The sequence below is a fragment of the Talpa occidentalis genome, unplaced genomic scaffold, assembly GCF_014898055.3.
Source record: "Talpa occidentalis isolate TD23 unplaced genomic scaffold, MPIMG_talOcc4v2.1 talOcc4.12, whole genome shotgun sequence".
Taxonomy (NCBI): domain Eukaryota; kingdom Metazoa; phylum Chordata; class Mammalia; order Eulipotyphla; family Talpidae; genus Talpa; species Talpa occidentalis.
The window spans coordinates 58,995,877-59,015,119 of NW_023601212.1; the positions used below are offsets into that span (position 1 = coordinate 58,995,877).

The 19,243-nt window shown below is 45.4% G+C and overlaps 1 protein-coding gene across 2 annotated transcripts in view; it reads left to right on the forward strand.

The window, feature by feature from the left end:
• Positions 1-814: 814 nt before the first annotated feature.
• KIAA0040 (KIAA0040 ortholog) overlaps positions 815-19,243 on the forward strand; it is a 35,698-nt gene continuing 17,269 nt past the window's right edge. The window contains exons 1-3 of one of the 2 annotated variants that reach the window (XM_037506427.2): positions 815-1,296; positions 15,839-15,923; positions 17,020-17,089. The gene's annotated coding sequence lies outside the window, so the exon portion shown is untranslated. The remainder of the gene's footprint in view (positions 1,297-15,838; positions 15,924-17,019; positions 17,090-19,243) is intronic. The other variant, XM_037506425.2, reaches the window with a different exon arrangement.

Below are 19,243 nucleotides of genomic sequence, written 5' to 3' on the forward strand. Positions count from 1 at the left end.
TCTCTTAATCATCCTTGGTATTTCTCATCAGTGGGCTGAGCTTCTTTTTGGCCTTTCAACTAGGGTCATTTTGTGTCTCCTGCACTAAGAGAAAGGGATCTCTTGTTCCACAGCTGAAACAGTTGGCTGCACTGATCATCTTAATGTCCACACATAGAGGCCAAAGGACACCAGGACTCAAGCATAGCAGATGGAGAGCTAGACCTGCTCAGCACCTGGTGCCCTGCATGCAGCGTCACCTCTCAGGCCCATGTTTTGGAAGAACCTCCCTGGGTGACTCTGATGAGCACCAGGGCCTGGCATCTCCCGCTGGCCCACCCAAGTACCCTTGAACAAGTTCCCAGCCTGGGGTCATCAGTTGCTTGTGTCTGGCTCTTTTCTTTTTCAACATTCCAGGTGCTGGAGACTGGACCACCCACAAGTAAATGTAGATGAGAGCATGGGAGGATGAGAAAGGAAGAACCTCTGAGAACATCTTCAAGGCAGCTTTTCCTCCAGCTCTGCTTCTGCTTCTGCTTCTGCAAGCTCCTTAAAGCTCTCAGTGAGGGCAGGAAGACTTTTGGGAGGTGTTGTGTACACCCCACCTGAGCACAAAGGGGTCACTTAGGGGGGCCCAGATACAGCACAGAACCGTCCATCCAGTCTGCCCTGTGGTCTCCCTCCCCAAACTTTACCTCCCCTTTTCAAGAAGGCTACTCCATTAGGCTGCACTGGGCTGGATAAGCCGAGTTTCCCCTCCTGTCCCTGCGAGCGGTCGTGAGCCAGTAAATGAAACAAGGCTGACTCTGCCAGAGAGCAGCTAAGTCCCAAAGGAGGCGTGTTCCGGGACGGAGGGGGCACCAACGAGTAATGGCTGGGAGGGCGGGTAACCCGCGTGAAGACAGAGAGGGAGGGCACGTCTGGGGCGTGTGCGCCCAAGTCCAAGGGCATCCGTGATCCACGGAGCCTGGGTGGATAGCCTGGGCCCGGCCCAGGAGCGAGAGAGCGCGAGTGTGATTCAGGAAGTTGAGCGTCTGACTTCGGGGGCAGGGTAGAGTTGCAGTGAAACCTCAAAAATGCAAGGCGTCGGCTGGCGGGAGAAGCGAGGGCGCCTCTCCCCTGCGAACGGCAGGTAAGCGCGGCGCCAGGCGGGCCGTGCTGATCACTCCCTACCTGGCTCGGCGTGGGACAGGCAGGGGCTTCCCGCAAAGAAAGCGGCTCTTGTTCCCCTGCCCTGTACCCCATCGCTGTCTCACGGGCCACTCCCGCAGATCGCCTGCCGCCCCGCCTGCGGAAAGCCCTCTGGAGGACTGAAAGGTGAGTCTCAACACTTTTTGTGACCGTGTGTTTTTTTAAAATGTATTTTAAACTACCCTCGGTTTGGAAGAGGATCCAAAGATAAGTGAGATTTATTGACTGTTGCCAAATAGCCTCTTGTCCAGTTGTAGGGTGTTCCCCTTTGCTCGGTTTCTAAGCAGTCTCACCTCGGCTGGCAGGCTGAGTTCACAGGGGCTCCTAGGGGGTTGGGGTGGAGTTCGCTCACCCCAGTTGACTCACAGCAACTGCGGGCAGGAGCAGTTTGAAGGGGACACATGGATATTCTTTTTGCTACAGAAAAAGTCAAGGCCTAAAGCTTCCAAAAAGCATCAGGGGGCTAGGATGTTTCAGAATTATTCTAGGGGAAATGAAGTTGTCACTGGGGCTAAGAAAGTGGCCAAAAGGAAAATATGGCCTGGAGCCAAGAGTGGAACGGGACCCTGTGGATGCCTCCCTGAGCCCCCTGCACACTTGCTGTCATCCAGGTTGCTTTCCAATTTCTTTCACTCTCAAAGTCCCATTTCTAGTCCCCCACCCCACGCATAAGGTTAACCTGGAGAACACTAAAAGACATGTTTCCCTCACATTTTGATGAGCTTCACAGGAAAACATTATGTAAGAGCAGTTAGATAAACTACAGGCCTTATCCAGTGGGAAGATCAGTCCTGCCTAACCGAAAGGGAAACTGAAGAGACACAAGCACTGCCCTAATTTCACAGAGAAGGCTGCCAGCAGCAGCCTGCTACCTTGCAGAAGTTCCAAGATTCTGTTGAATGAGGAAGGGGAAGGAAAGTGCCCCTCAGCACCTTTCTCCCAAAGCTGCTGTGTTTCATTCACTGAGCTAAAATTCAAAAGTTCTTCCATCTCAAACTAATTTTACAGAGTTTGGCTCACGTGGAAGACCTGTTGGCCAATGAGAGAGTCTTATTAGAAGGAACTGCACTTTAAAATAGCATATTGTGGTTAACCCTTTTGTAAAAAAAAGTTTTGCAAGTTCTACCTAGAGAATTCAGCAAGGGTCTCACCATCTTCCTGGTCTGATGTGCTTTTCCTTTGCCCAGCTGCTAGGGAAGCAGCTGTCATGGTAAACCTGGTCAGGTCCTTCATATTTTCTGCAATTATGGCTTCCCATTCTCACCCCAAACACAATATTAGGACATAAAGATGCTGCAAAACCAATGTTTCTCCAGACCCCATACTTTGCCAATATTCAGCCTGTGGAATTGGAATAACAAGAGGATGACTTCTGTCTTTTCCCCTGAAGACTGAACTTGAGAGAATAATGTACTCTCCACAAGCTGAGTTACATCAGAGGTAGGAACATCCATCCCATCCATCCATCCAGTCAACATTTACTGCACCCATGTGCTATGCAGTATGCCAGGACCTTGGAGCCCAAAGATAACAGGACGGTTTCTGCTTCAGTCTGGCAAATGAGACAGACATAGACACAGAAACAAGCTATAGTTCAGAATAATTTGCATTGCAATAGCAGCAGCAACAGAACACTGAAACAACCCAAAGGAGGGAAGTGATTAATTCCCCCGGGATTATCTGGGCAGTCAACACACAGAAGTGATGGGTGAAGAGGATGTTGACATGATTAGGAGTTCCCAGGGAAAGGGTATTTCAAATGGAGAAAAGGTTCACTTTACTATCCTAAGAATGGTGAGCTCTCTCCTGTAGTAGTGGGAAGTCATCTTTGTTTTTTAAGCAGGGAAAGGTATAGTCAGATTTGTGTTTGGAGAGAGAACTTGTGGCCAACTGGAGGCTGACGTGGAGACATGGGAAGCAGAGATAAGGAAAACCTCAACCAAGATAATGGCAGAGGGAACTGAGGAAAAGAAATGAAGTTTGGTGGCATTTAGGAAATACAGTCAGAAATACCTGGTGACTAAGTGAATGTGATAAAGTAGGAATGAGTCGAATAGAGAATGACGATAAGGGGTTGAGCTGGGGATGGAGGAATGTCTTATGATGCCCACAATGAAGATCATATGAACCAGGGAAGGAGTGGGTTTTGAGAAGCAGATTGTGGGAGAAGATGTTTAATACTTTAGTTTAAGTTGGATGTAGCCAAGAGAGGTCCAGGTGGAGATAGTTGGTGAACAGAGTATGCAGGTCTGGAACTCTGAGAAAGGTGGAGGCTGCTCCAACTTACCATCCAGATGCTATGCATAAAAGCAGTGTTGAGGGCAGATAAGCAATCCTGTTGATGCTGAAGAATCTTGAATTAGTTGGTAGTAGTCTACTGATATTATTTTCATATTATATAGTGACATTCTAGACTCCCAAGCCTTTCTCAGGATGCCTTGCAGGGTGATAGATACCTAAGCGTGGGGAGAATCCTGAGTTAATGGCACATGGGTAGTGCAGATACGTTTAACCAAATAAGCAAATCCCCAGGAATTACTCCCTCATGTGAGAAATGAATGGCGTAGTAAGAGCTGCTAAAGGGGCCTCCCTGGTGGTGCAAGGGGTTAAGCATCCCACTGTGGAGCAATCCTCTGCAGCAGGAGTTCAATCACCCTCCGACCATGGAGCAACCCACATGGCGCAGCAGACCTCTCCTGACTCACCCGCTGTTCCCCTCAGCAGTATACTTCGGTCAATCTGCCTCTTCTGTTCCCCACTCTGTTTCTGGTAAATATTCTCACCTCCCACATCTCTGGCCTGTACCCCAGCTCTTGTATTCATAAATAAATTTTCAAAAAGAGCTGCTAAGACCTTGCCAGAGCTCACACCCCAAATCTAGCTATTACACATGTGTGGGAGATTCTCCCCTTCGTCAAAACAGGAGGGGTGACTCTCTCAGACTAACTCCAAAGCCCTGCGGAGTAGTTCTTTAGGTCTGGCTGCCAAGGCCTAGAATCTAACGTGACCTGGTGTGGAAGGAAAAGACCTTGAACTTGGGGACTAGATAGACATGAGTTTAATTCTTCTGGTTGACCTTGAACAAGTCTTTAAATCTCTCAGTTTCATTCCCTTTACATTTAAAGAGGGGGAAATTATTACTCACCCAGGATACAATGGTTAGAGTCATAATCAAAATGTGGAAGAAAGAACATTTAATGTACCACATAAATTGCAAGGCTCTATAAAAATGTGAGGGGTTTTATTATTCTTACTAATCTTGTGTTTTAATGGTACCTGAATCAGATGGACTGCACAGGTATTGGACCTGAGCAGCATCTTAGGCATAGACTTGCAGGTTTTGAATTGTATGAAATATTTTAAGGCAATAATTAGAAAACTCTCCTCTGTCTTATCAATGACCAGGATCTATTCTGGCTTCTGTTTTTACGCCTTCACTAAGAGCCCACAGAAGTGAATACTGCACGAATGCTTGTGCAGGTTATAAACTGCACCCCACTTGTACCCCACCCCACTTACAGCTGAGTCCAACTTGAGAGAATACTTTTTCTAATCCTCTTCCAGGTGTTGGTTAAATCCATAGTCACCCAGAATTTGAGCATCATTTGATGGCTTGGATTTCGCCTTGGTTTCCCATGTCCAAACCTGGGGAGCTGAACATACTCCAACCCAATGAAGCTCAGATTTTATGCCTACATCTGAAATTTCAAGTAAACAGGCTTCTGTAGGAGCTAATTATTGATGAAGAAAAGGAAATAACCACAGACTCAAAACTTCAAATGGAAAAACACTTCCAAGATAAGCCTGCCAATCCCTCACTTCACAAAGGAGCAAAATGAGGTTCAGGGAGTTGAAGTGTGTGCCCAGGTCAAGAGCTGGTTAAGAGAGAGCCCAGAATCCAAGCTCTGTCTCTTTCATTCATGGACAGCAGATGGAGATACTTAAATAGTATAGAACCATAAAGGATGCTATCATGTGGCACACACAATGATAAGCACAGGCTCTCAAATGCTGACAGAGAGGTGAAACAGAAAGAGGGGGAGGGGATGGGGCAGAGTAGGAGGTTGAGGGAGCACTACGGACTATGGGAGCCTTTGTGGGGGTGGGTCGTGGGAACATACATCTTAAGAGGTGTGATCCTATATCTCTGAATCTCATACAATGTTGTTAACCAGTATTATCTCAATTTTAAAACAAAACAAAACCTTGCACCTGAGGGCTGAATCTTCCCAGAGTGGCCTCAGGGAAGCAGAGCTTCAAGAGAGGCATGCAAACCTCTTCCTTTAAGGCAGTGTTCATTCCACTCGCATCCCTTCTGTTTCTTCAACTTCAATCCTCAAGAATTCCCAAAGACCCCCGCAAGAAACAGCACTGGGTGCCTTAATGAACTGAAACCTTCTTCATATTTCGTGCAACTTGCACAAAGACTGTTTTGAGACTAAGTGACAGGTCAGTCTTCCACATCAAACACACAACAACCTCACACTGGATGAGAAGGGCTCCAGGCGAATAACAGAGCTCTTGAGACTCATCAGGGCACAGTGAGAGAGACCAAATGATGGCAGATAGACTTTTCCTCTCTCTGAGCAGCACAAAGAAAACCTACAGCAAATTCTTTGAAGGGCAAGCCCCAGAGCAACAGAGCAGCTCAGGTTGCTCCCAGCCTCTGCCCCTACCGACCTGGGCCATCAGAACGGACACAGCCGGGGAAGCAAGTGGACATTTAGAGGAGACCAAGCAAGGGCAGCTGAGTTCCTAAGTGAGCTTCACATGCAAATAAAAGATTTTTTTCTGAGGGCAGCTCCCAAGGGGCTTTGGCAGTGTCCAAACCCAATCCTGCCGCTGGGAAGAGACTTGCTCCCAAGTTTGTAAGCAAGCTGTTCCATGCAGTTTGTTGCTAGGAAGTGAAAGAAAACCTGATTGTTGCTGTATTTTCTTAGTCAACATCGCAGATTGTGTTTTTCTGCCATTGCAGACTCGCCCTTGCTCTTAATTGTCTAGAACGTCTTCCCGTCGGGATGTTTTTCAGTTGGCTTTTATTCTTCTCAAATACAACCCTATTTTTTAAGCAGATGGTCTTAAGGAAAGTCCATCAGCAATTTATTTCAGTTCTCCAGGCCAGTCATAAAAGAAAGTTGGCAGAGGAGAGGGAAAAAATACATAATAGCAATAAGGATGGTTGCATGCAATGTAGTACTTAGTCTTTGAGTTGTCCTAGGAAGGAAGAGTTGAGGGAACACAGGTTTAGAGATGGGTGTATTAAGACTTTTTTTTTAATTAAGACTTTTTTTTGGGGGGGGTGTAGAGGCTGGGGTTTGGGGGTGGGGTAAGAAACAGTGGAGACTGAGAAGTCCCATTGGCCTTAGTATTCCGAGAACAGAAGGTTACATAGTGAACATGTTATAGGACAGCCCCGATATTGAACGGGTTCCTGGCTGTGGGTCCTCTTTTCCCCCTAACAAACATGCCGTATCTTAACCTAAATGACATGTGACCAGCGTCACTATACATAAGAGAATGCACCTCAGAACCCTGCTTTTCCCTCTCCAGACTGAGTAAGACACTGAGTCTATGTCTTTCTGCTGGAAGTTTCTAATCTTACATTCTTATGTGGCACCACATGGAGCTAAATGCCAGCTTTCAAAATCCCCCTGCTATCAAATCCCTGAAGAAAGCCTGGTGGTTCCAGAGCCACTCATGCACATTGGCCTAAAGTCACCCAGGAACTAACAGAGATCAAAGTGACCTTCCCAGTAAGTAGGGATCAACAGTAAAAAAAATAAAATAAAAATTTCCAGCTTTCTTGGCCCCCACGAATTTTTGCTATGCATGCTAGACTTTCAATAGACATTCATCAAATAGCAATGCTAAGAATTTAAGCACACGAAAATAACAGCCATTGCTACCCCCACCTGTCAGGTTGTTTCACAAATATCACAGGGTTTATTCAACATTGTGCCAGGGAGAAGTGACACACACCACTTTTAAGGCCAGCCCTTGCAGATTTACCCCATCTATCAAGTCCCATTCTTGTAAATAACATGGCTTCCACTCTCCAATCTCTCTCTCTTTCTTTCCAACTTCTGCTCCTGACCTGAAACATTCTCTCCTGCCTAAGGTCCACAATCTGCTGAGTAGCAATTGCCAGCACAGCACAGCAGTGGCCTAGATTAAAATCTCCAGGCTCATTACATGGGTGACCCACACCACCCCATAATGAAACCTCCACTGAGAGAGGGGAGCACATTTGGAGACGACGTCACCCAGACGTGACCTGCTCAGAGAACTCCTAGTTTCCAAATTAGAAACCAGATCCTGCCCTGTGGGATAATTGGACCAAAGACCTCTCTGGTTCAGAAAAAAGTAATGATGTGCCGGAAGCCCTAGGATATTCTGGATTTCCAACTACTGTGCTTTTCATAGTTTTGCAAGAGGACTTTATTGACCTCTCTGAGGAGAGAGCTGATTTTTGCCATATTTCTAATGGATGGATGGCACAAATTTCTAGAGTTGGCCATGGAAAGAAAATCTCACTTCCAGAAAGAATATCTCACTTGCAGTCACTGGGCATGTGGCACATGGGAAGAAGATCTGATGATTCTGATTGACATTTTCCAGGAATAAGTTTTCAGTGGTTTAAAAAAAATATAATTCCCTCCACAAGGAATATTAAACCACTGAGGTATGAAGCCATTCAACATTTGGTACTGGAGTGACTGAATAAATACATACTAACAAAATTGATGACATTTCTTAAATAATTAATGAGATCTATACCATTCCTTCACAAACATAGATACTAGAGACTCTACACATCTAGACTACATATAAGGGCCATTATGGTATATGTGGTCCATGATTAACAAAAATGTCATAAAGCAACACTTAACTGTATTCATGCTTTACCTTTTTCATGACTAAATAATATTCCAGTGTGTGTGTGTATATTCCATAATTTGTCTATCCATTCATCTGTTGATGGATATTTGGGATGTTTTCACCTTTTAGCTATTGTGAATATTGCTACTATGAATACTCATGTATAAGAATTTATTTGGATATATACCAGGGAGTGGAATTGTGAGATCATATAGTAATTCTATGTTTAACTTTTTGAGGAACTGCCAAACTGTTTCCCCTTCTCCCACATTTTTTTTTCAGCATACTTATAAATTCACTTTCCTTTCTTGAGGGTAATATGCATATTAAGTGGCATGCTTTCCCACATTGGTCCCTATTTGTTGCCTTTGATCTTATGTTTAATGAGAGATATTAAATTCTGCTTCTATTGCTCTGGAGATGCAGAGTCACTTGGATGCTAGAGATAGAAAATATTGGGGTAAAGTATAAGTTCTTCTTGGTGTACAGATCATACAGTGACATTGATGGAGAAGAGTGTGTGCTCCAGGCATTGCAGTGAGCACTTGACCTATTTCCTCCCATTAACCCTCCTGGCAGTTCAACTATTATCCGTTTTGTAGATGAGGAAAATGAGGTCTCCAAGACCAAGAGCTGAGTGCTCGTCCCCTGGTCCAGATACTAACCATAAGCCTCGCCTACAAAGAAACTCTGCAGCTACTACCAAAGATGAATAAGAAGCAGTACTATCTCTTAGGAGCAAACAGTGTATTTTGGCAGACAGACAGATAGAGGCTATGATATGCTATATAGGTGTCAACAAGACTCAGGGGACCTAGAACACTTGGTCCAGCTCTGGGAGAGGGACTCCCCAGAGGAGGTGAAATCTAATCTACAGTTTTTTTTGCAAGCCTCGGCAATGTTTTACTCTTCGCTGTCACCCTTTGGCACTGCCATTTCTTGGTTGCTTTCCCAGGTTACAGTACCTGGTACATAGTAGCTGTTCATTACGTTCATGCTTCTGCAGATAGAACTTCCGGCCCCTGTATTTCAACTCATAGGCTTTCTTGGAATAGATGTGGCCTGGGGACAGAAATGAGAAAGGCCCAGAATGAGTTGTGTTGTCTTCTCTACATGGGAACAAGCACCATGTGCACAAAAACAAGAGAAGAGGGGAAACCTCAGAAGGGGGTAAAGGTCATTTAAAGGGCGTTATGAAGAAATCTTCCCTTACCCAGCTGGGAGAATGTAGACTTGCCTGGGATCCTAAAGAAGAAATAAAATGAACTGGTAAAGCCCTCTCCCTTACCGTGATTCCATTTCTTCTCAAGGGTGTGTTTCTGCCTGAAAGACTCCAAGCTTGGGGCTATGCCGTATCTGTGGCAATTCACCTCAGCCAGCAGGGGCAAGAAGCAATAGCTTCTCGGGACAGTCCAGGTACTCCCCACTTAGTAATGCTCACTCCTCTGTCCCAGGGTTGGTCAAAGGAATCTGGGTGCCATCACAGGTTGTCACCCAGTTGCCTTCAGTTCCTTTCTGCAAAGGTCTGTAAAATCTCTTAGGAAGTCTGGTGGCCTTGTTTTAGAAGCAAAAGCTACCCCAACATGGCTCAGGATACATTTTTTCCCACACATTTCTTTAGCATTTCAGTGTGTGGTGATTCTATGTTAGAGACTGTAGGGAATTTAGGAAACAATAACACACAACTGGCAGAGATCACACTCCAGGGACCTACCACCTCAGGGCCTGCAGGCACCCAGCTACAAGTAGGTGAGGGAACTATAATGATCTATATGCAACCCATGATTGCAAAAAGTCCCCCAGCTCACCAAATCTCCCTTTCTCACTCCATCTGCTGGGGGCTCTACACAGATCAATCTTTGCTACAGTTGTGCAGGCCAGAGCATTTCTGCTGGATCTGCCTAAAGATAATGAAGGTTGTCCTTGCCACGCTACAGTCATAAGCTATCCCTGGGCTCTCTTCTGCATCCTGAGCTCCTGGCCATTGGGTCATAGCAGGGATCGAGCTCAAATACCTACAGAGCCTGAGGATAAAGTTAATGTTTATTGAACATTTACTCTGTGCCAGGAACTGTTTGAAGCACATTAAAAAGATTTTTTTACTCCTATGATTTCCATAACAATCCTGTAGAGTCTGTTCTTCTTCTTTTATAGTTGAGGAAAATGAGGCACAGAGAGGTAAAGGAATGTTCCAAAGTCAGTCAGCAAGTGAGGGGAGGAAAGAGAAATGGGTGCAAACTGGTCCATCCAAAAGCCAGGAAAATGCAGCCATGTAGGGATATAGGGAGTTGGTGCCGTGAAACTGGAAAGCTGCCGATTAAACAAACCCACTCACTGGTCACACATACGAAGGGGGTTTCCAGTCTTTTGCAACTTCCTATCTCCAGGTTTAGTCCCTTGGACAAAAATTTCATGTGATCTCCACAGACCTTATGTTAAATGTTAGGTAGTGAGAGAGAGAGAGAGAGAGAGAGAGAGAGAGATTCCTTAGAACTTGAGCCAGCTGTAATCAGTCCTGGTTACCCTCATGACCCCAGATTTGCAATCTAGGATTACCACAAAAATCAAGAATATACAGAGGGATAAATTGTGTTTGGAACAGGAGGAGAAGGAGGCAGAAACCTTGCTGCTCACTCAAGTTTTCTTACACAGTAATTTGCCTTTGTGGTCAAACATGGACAGCATCCCTGAAGGTCCTCAGACCCAGTGCATCATCAGTCACCCTCAGCCCCATCCCAGAACATTCAAGTCATTAGGAGATGAGGAGGGAGAGAGTTTCCAGGCACAGCCCTCCTTGGTGGGCCACAACCTTGAAGACCCCTCAGAGTGCTCACTGGAATGCCCTGGATTAGAGCAGCTGCCAGGGAAGAAGGCTGGGGGTGAGGGGCTCTGGAATGAGCTGTTTGGGTGCTGCCATGGAAACAATGGAAAGCTGGAAGCCTCCAGACCTGGGTGGAGCCTGGACCACCTCCATCAGATTCTTTCTTTGAGCCGGCTATGCTTTTAACAGCAGCCTGGAATCCCTCATTCCCACCTGCACCATTTTTTTTTTTTTTTGGTAAAGATTTATTTATTTGTTTGTTTGTTTATTTATTTATTTATTTATACAAGCACTGGGTACAGTCAGAAGCGTGGGAGGGTGAGCGAATTCACCAGAGCCAGAGCGGGGAGCAGAACAGACAGACCGACGAAACACACTGCTGAGGGGAGCAGCGGGTTTGGCAGGAGAGGTCTGCGCGCCATGTGGGACCCTCACCCTGGTGCCGGGGATCAAACCAGCGCTGCAGAGGCTGCGGGCAGCTTCGCAGCCCAGCGCTCAACTGCTGCGCCACCGGGGAGGCCCATTTGCACCATTTTTAACCACTACATTCTCCTTCAGGTGCCAACTCAACTCATACCCTCCACGAAACTTTGTCTAGTCCGCCTGTCACTGCCAGAACCGTTTACTTGTATTTCCTTTGAAACACTTAACTAGTCATGTTTTATAGTTCTTCCGTGCTCATCCATTTCCCCCAATAGAAAACAAATTCCTTGAGTTCACCGTCTGTATCTTTAGTTCATTTTGGAATTGCTTACCCAGGTAGCTGCTGGCTTTCTGCTTCTTGTTAGGCAACATTATTCAGGAAAGCCTTAGAAAAGAGAAAACGTCCTCATGTGCACAGTGGGGACTCAACACTACACACTGAGCCAAATCGTATGGCTGAACTGCAGAGAGCAAAGATGCTGTTCTTGGCCTCCTCAGCCTCAATTGTATCAACAACTCAGATTCAGGGAAGGGAGAAAAAAGCCAGCAAACAGCGTTTCTCCCTCTGGGGGAAAGAAGAGCTTTTTGTAGTAATAACTGGTTTTTGCCTCCTTGACTTCCTTACCCTGGGATCATAACAGGCATCAGAAAATTTAGTGCTATGTATATACTCAATCGACTAGGCAACCAGAAATTACCAAACAAAATTATATCAATTCATGAGCACCCAAATGTGTCAGGAACAGAGCCAACCAAGTTTTTTCCACACTGGTAATAGTCTCACTTTCAGCTGATGTGAACCTAGTATTCAAAACGGCACCCTTGAGGCCAAGGCCCATCTCTGTTTGAGGTCAGCAATCTTTGGAAGACAGGTCTGGCTGCTGTCATCTCTGTTTTCCTGCACCGGCAGCTCATCGGAGATTCAAAAGTAGCCAGTCATCAAAAGAGACCTGCAGAGCATGCCTCTGCTCTGGAATGCCTGAGAACATTTGGCATCTGAGACAGAGCTGAAAGAGTTTTCCAAACCCAGAATGTTGAAACTCCAATGGTGGATATTGTTTTCCTGAATATCTTCTCCTATCTGATCATAGTGCTGTGTGTGAGCCCAGAAACCCATGTGGCATTGGAACGAGCGCCAGATATGGAGGGGTAGGAGACTGAGGCACTCTCTGATGAGCCGTGTGACCCTGGGCATTTCATTTCAATGAGCCTCATTTCCTTGCTCTATAAAAATATTTGTTCATTAATTCAGCAAACATTTTCCAAAGGCAAGCATATCCTAGATGTTGGAAATGCTGTGAATAGAATAGATTGTTTCTAGAAAAGTTGACGATTAAATAAACAATTACCAAAGCAGTTATGGGCTATGGTAGTCGCGTAACAATGGTGAGGGACACAGACAGGGGCAGGAGCTCTAACCTTAATGAGGTCATGAGAGCCTTCCCAAGGGGAATAATATTTCAGCTGAGACTTAATGAATACAGGCAGGACATTCAGTGGTAGAGGTTGGGGTAGGATTGGGGGAGAATTGTGGGTTTCAGATAAAGAAGCTGTGCAAAGCCTCAAAGCAGAAGAGAGACCACAGATCTTATTGAATGTAAGAAATGGAAGGTTTTGTAAACATAAAAGTGACTGGTTGCCATTGTTGGCGCGTCCTCTCGTCGTTTTTTCAAAGTCGGTGTCGTGGTGAGAACACCCCGCTGGGAAATGGAAAACTAGACCCTGCCCTCGGCCACTAACCAGCCCAGTAATTTTAAACAAATTTTGAATATATTTCTACTCTTTAGTTTATTCATCTGTGAAATAGGGCAAGAAAGTCCTCCCCTCCTCTCCTTCTGATACATTGAATGAAGAAACGTTTGCAGAAGGCTTAAGAAAATGAAAATGAGTTACAAATGCAGGATGTTTGGTAGAAACTTGCCCCAGTCGTAAATGAACGCACGACCATCCGCGTCAGTTCAAAGACTAGAGAAGTGATTACATCAGTACCTTTATCCACTGCCTGCCCCCCTTTCCTAGGGGATCAGGAGATAAATAGCAGTTTCTTTCTGATTGGTTTGGTGATATTTCATTTCAGTGCATAATCAGATTTCGTCTAGGGGAGAAAGTATGCTATTAATAAAAAAGGTTTTTTATTGTAATATTTGTGATTACTGAGAGTGGCTGGTTAGGGCAGACAGCCCATGAGCCCCTGGGATCTTAATACCGACTCTAGCCAAGGCATACTTGGAATTTCAAGAAGGATCAAATAAGAGAAGGTGGCCTGTGAAACATTGATGCTTTTTTGTCTCCCCTGTTCACTAACTTTTAGGGCCTCCCTGGGTCCATTATACCAAACTTATATTAAGCCTTCTAAAACCTCTGTAGGGCCTCCCTGGTAGTGCAGTGGGTTGAGCGCTGCGCTGTGAAACTGTCCACAGCCTCTGCAGCACAGGTTTGATTCCCAGCAGCCAGCCAGGGAGATTCCCACATGGTGCGGCAGACCTCTCCTGTTGCACCTGCTGCTCCCCTCAGCAGTGTACTTCGGTCCTTCTGCCTGCTCTGCTCCCCGCTCTGTCTCTGGTGAATCCTCTCACCCTCCCATGCCTCTGACCTGTACCACAGTTCTTTTATAAAAATAAATAAATCTTGGGCCTCCCCAGGTGGCACAACAGTTGAGCGCTGGGCTGCAAGGCTGCCTGCAGCCTCTGCAGCGCAGGTTTGATCCCCAGCCACCGGTGAGGGTCCCACATGGCGCACAGACCTCTCCTGCCGCTGCTCGCCTCAGTGGTGTATTTTGTCAGTCTGCCTGTTCTGCTCCAGCTCTGGCTCTGGTGGATTCTCTCACCCTCCCGCGATTCTGACTGTACCCAGTGCATGTATAAATAAATAAATAAATAAATCTTTTAAAAGTAAATAAATAAATAAATCTTTAAAAAAAAAAAAACCCTCTGTCATCTCACCACCCCTGCCTGTACCACCTCTTTCCCCACTCTTCCTCCGAACGTTTCTTCACTACCACTCCAGTCCCAAAGTCGGTATGTGCTGCCTCTGCACCTTCCCTCTTGCTTTTACATCCTATCTGCGTCACCCAACTCCTCCCACCAAATGGCCAGCTCTCCATGTGGTGACATGCAGCCTGGGGCCTGCACAACCTAAATGAACATTGATCTCTTTCTCTCTAATGGTGCATACATTTTGGCACTTTTGAAGATTTACTTTAGCCTCTACTTGCTCTTATTATTTTTGAAAACTAAACTTTGCAGAGCATTTTCAGTCTATAAGGAACTCTCACCTGTGTTATGATCCTGCATTGCTTAACAATAGGGATACGTCCTGAGAAATTCGTTAGATGATTGCATAGTTGTGCAAACATCAGCAAGAGTAATTACACAGACCTACATGGTAGAGCCTCGAGCACATCAGGGTGGATGGTACGGTCTATTGGGGCTGCTGTGGCATAGGCTATCCATCACTGAGTGAAACGACCTTAAGCCACTTATGACTGTATTTGTCTTTCACAACACTTGTGAGTCAGTGTGATGATTATTGTCCCATCTAACTGATAAGGAAGCTGAGACTTCAGGTTCAGTGACTTGCATTATCACCTGGCTAAGCCCCGGCAGAGCAGGATTTAAACTATGCTAAGTTTCATTGATAAATGCTCCTAGGATAGGAACCAGGTCATATATCTCCTTTTTTCCCTCCGCACCTAGTAGGTACTAGTTGATCACCTAGTAGGTACTTAGCTAACACTTCATGAAATGAAACCCACTTGCAATCTAGAAAATTTCATTGCAATTGCATTTGTGATTGATGCAAATGGTTATTAGTACTCTCAGCCTCTTCATGTAGAAAGAGAAATAGACTCACAGCATTATTTTTATTATAGTGACTCAGTAAACAAAGGGCGCCTTGCGCACTTTCTATGCAGACATGTCCCCCCACTGCCCGCACCTCCAGGGTCAATGGGAGGGCAGCCACAAAAGCAGGTACCACTCCCTGGGCTCACATCAAGTAGCACAGACTCACAGTCTCCTGGCAAAGGATGGAATGTGCTTGTCAGAACTTGCTCAGCAGGGTGGACATGCTCAGCTGGGCCATGGAAACCTAGGGTCACCTAGGCACACGGAGGATTTAGATTACCCAGCGCCACCACAGAGCCAGGTGGAAGAGCTCACCTGGGTGAGGGCAGTGTCCATCCAGCATGACCTGCCAGCATGGCAGTAAATTTCCCAAGAATCTTCAGGCCATTTTGACAACCTGGCTGAATGGAAAGATATTCTTTGCCACATCCCTATATCTACCCAGTATAATAGCGATTAGGATTCTAAATATTTGTAGAGTCCCTAATAGTATAGGAACACATTTGCCAGTATTGTCTGCTTTGACACCGGGACTTTATGAGACAGGTACTCACGTCTACATTAGAAAGTGCATGTAGCGGATCACACCTTCAGAATACTACCCGAGGGCTAAGAGGAAGTCGATCTCCCTCCTAGCCTTGCCCCCTACGTCTATCCATAGAGGCAACACATGCCATCATTTTCTTGTGTAATTTTCCAGATTTTATTCCGTCTTGGTGATGAAGAATCTGACACCCAAAGCAACTGCAGCACCTTCCCAAGAAAGCATGCTGAGTAAGTCGCAGGTAAGGATTTGAACCAGCTTTCCCCACCATCTCTTTGTTTCCCCTACACTCCTGGTGTTCACACTGTCGTTTAGCCAGGAAATCAGCTCATAGGAAAACCTACAGGACCATAAAATAATAAAACCAGATAAAAGTCAAAGCCAGAACTGGAGGCCTGGGGCCCTACAGTTCTTCACTGAGAAGCAGAACCATCTGCCCCCTCTGTGGCTGCTCTCAGCCAACTCCCCATCCTTAAAATTTTATCCCTCCTTCTAAGAAACAGACGTCAGTCCACCCACAGACTGTTTGCTCTATCAAAGTGTTCCCACCCGGTGTCTTACTTCTTCAAGACCCTGATACTTTCAGGGTTGGTCTGGGTAGATGACGGTTGGGCTGCTGATGGGAGATAAAGCCTAAAGTCTGGTGCAGGAACCCAGCCCTAAGGTCACCACGTGGAGAGTTTGGAAACAAGGCCTGAGTTCACTTATCTTACCTGGAATCCTCCTGCCCCCTCATAAGCTTTCCTGAAAATCTTCTACAAAGCTTTGAGGGTTACAGACAAGACTGGTGCAGAGGGGGTGGATAGATGGGAGGGGTCATGGTGTAAAGCCATGGGAAGGGTGTCTGTATGTATGTATGTTAGTAATTATGTGGCACCCCCCCACCCCTGCAACCCCCAGTTTAAATAATTTCTTTCATCCATTCTGCAAATCAAATATCTGTAGCACTGCTTTCTCCTACAGGAAGAGCATTTCAACACAGAAGATATTTTCAGGTGAGGGCAGGCAAACCAAGGGGATCAGAGAGGGGTGAAGTCAGTGGTGGTTCCAGAATATCTCTATAATGGAAGCTGAAGGGTAACACTCTAATTGCACCGAGGTGTCCAAAGCTGCAGTGATGAGATAGATAAAGCAACATCACTATCAAAGGGTGCTATTTGCCCACTGGGTATCAGTAAATATTTTAGCACACTTACAAATGCCCTCTTCACTCACCAACAATTATTTACCAATGTTTAAAAAATCTTCACGTGCCATTCATGTGTCAGATTTAAATTCAGATAGAAGTAAAGGTTAACTTTCCAACAATGTCAACACCTCTGTACAACTATCCTTAGGAGGAAGCCTGTGGCCCAAAGCCTGGTGAATCTGGAATATTCCGCACTGTGCATTCCTTGGGGTGGGGAGGTGAGTTATGACTGGAATGAACACTTTCTGCTCACTCCCTCTATATTTGGCCTTTACATTTTAAACCTGAATATTATAATAAGGTAACTTTGGGCTTTTAATTGTCCCGAATTTTTGTTAACATTAAATGAAAGAAGGAAATGGAGAGGAAAATAAGCTATTCCTGCATAGCTTTTGAGTTGCCTAATTGTATATTTTTGCCACTCCATTAGTTTTCCTCTAGTTCAGCCTATCAACCTCTCCCCCACCACCACTCAGAAAAATAAATATGGCTGTCATTCGGTTATTGCTGCAAAGTTAGCAGACCTCTAAGTCTCCCGCTGTAATGTTAAAAAGAATTATGTAACTTTCTATTTAAGGTCTAATTTTTTAATTACCACCTGTGTGGGAGACCCTGAATCACACAAAAGCTTAGTTGTCTTCTTGCTTTTTCAAAAAATACCCTTTCCCTCCAAGAGGATATGACATAGGAAGATTTACACATCAGTTATGAGAGGCAGCCACAGAGGGGAACCTTTATTTCTGGAACAGAGGAACCACTGCCCCTCCCAATCCCGTAAACTCAAAAATGACCTCAGAGCCTCCATTCACACTTCCCCAGAATAAAACTTTACCTAGGTGCTTGACCACACCCACAAAATTTGGCTCTAAAGCCTTTTACCAAACAGTTTTGAAGAGTGAAAATAACCAAGGTATTCACTGCAACCATGACTACAGGTTTTATTAGCACTAACACCAGGATATGGTCAGATCCAGTATATTACAGACAGCAAACCCAACTGTGAGTGGTGTCACTGTGTGTGCTCATAAGTTCTCCACATTGGAGGCACAGCTCCTAAAGACTCTGATTCATAGAGGATGGGGGGTGGGGAGCGGCGGGGGGAGAGGCAAGAAGGAGAGGCATCAAGAGGGTGGAGGGTTGCTTGGTAAGAGAAGCTCAAGGTTCTAATTTTAGCTTGAATTCATCTTTTTAGTATAATCCCCTAATTTACCACTACCTTGCATTTAGATTGCAATTTTCCCTTCTCCGTGTTCTTTCACAGGTCTTGTTCTTCCTAACAATTCTGAGATAAATCTGATATGGCTAATAGCCTCATTTCTCAGATGAGGGAAGGGCTTGGAAAGCTTAGTTGATGTGCCCAAGGTTAGAGGTTTGGAGGACAATGATCCTGGATTAGAATCGGATGCTCTGATTTTTGTTTAATATTCTTCTCACCATACTCCTCTGCCAGCCTTCTGTATTACGGCTGGGGACATCTTGATACATATGCATTCCCCTTGCAAACACCCCTCACCTTATCAAATTCCTCTGATTAGCCAAAGATCAGGGTCAATGGGTCAAACTGGAGGTTACAACTAAAAAGTAAGTTATTTGCCTTTTATCCTCATTTCTCTTTTCCAAGCCCCCTACACAGATGACAGCACAAAGAATAGTCCCTATCTCGGAGGAAATGTATGGTCCGAGGGTTGTGAGCTTAAAATGCCTCCAAGGACTGAATAGGTGACAGGATAGGTAAGATGGGGACCAGGGCAGAGGGGAAAGAGAGGACAAAGGCCCTTCCAAAGCCCCAGAAGATTGTGGCTCTGTGGGAGGCTAAATTAGTGTAGGCAAATCTTAGAACTAGTTAAAGATTGAGAATTGTGCATGAAATCAGGAGGAAACAAACTAGAACAAAATTGGATATTGTTCCCAGACTGTCCCCAACACGCACTGTCATATGTGATATTGATATATGCTTCTCTGACATTTTTGGTCTTACTAAAATGTGAGTTCCTTAAGGTCACAGAGGGCATCTTAATGAATCGAGTGTGTATCCATACACATTTTGTGGCACACATCACAGGTTTTCAAGTAGGGACTATTCTTTGTGCTGTCATCTGTGTAGGGGGCTTGGAAAAGAGAAATGAGGATAAAAGGCAAAGAGCTTACTTTTCAGTTGTAACCTCCAGTCTGACCCATTGACCCTGGTCTTTGGCAAATCAGAGGAATGATAAGGTGAGGGATGTTTGCAAGGGGAATGACTGGATGACTGTCCCACTACCCAGAAGAGAAGATGCAGAGACTGAGGTCCTCAGTCTTCCAAGAGTGGCAGCTGGATAGCACAGTGGCTATAGCAGGATCTTTGAACTTAGACAAGACTAGAGACAGGACTT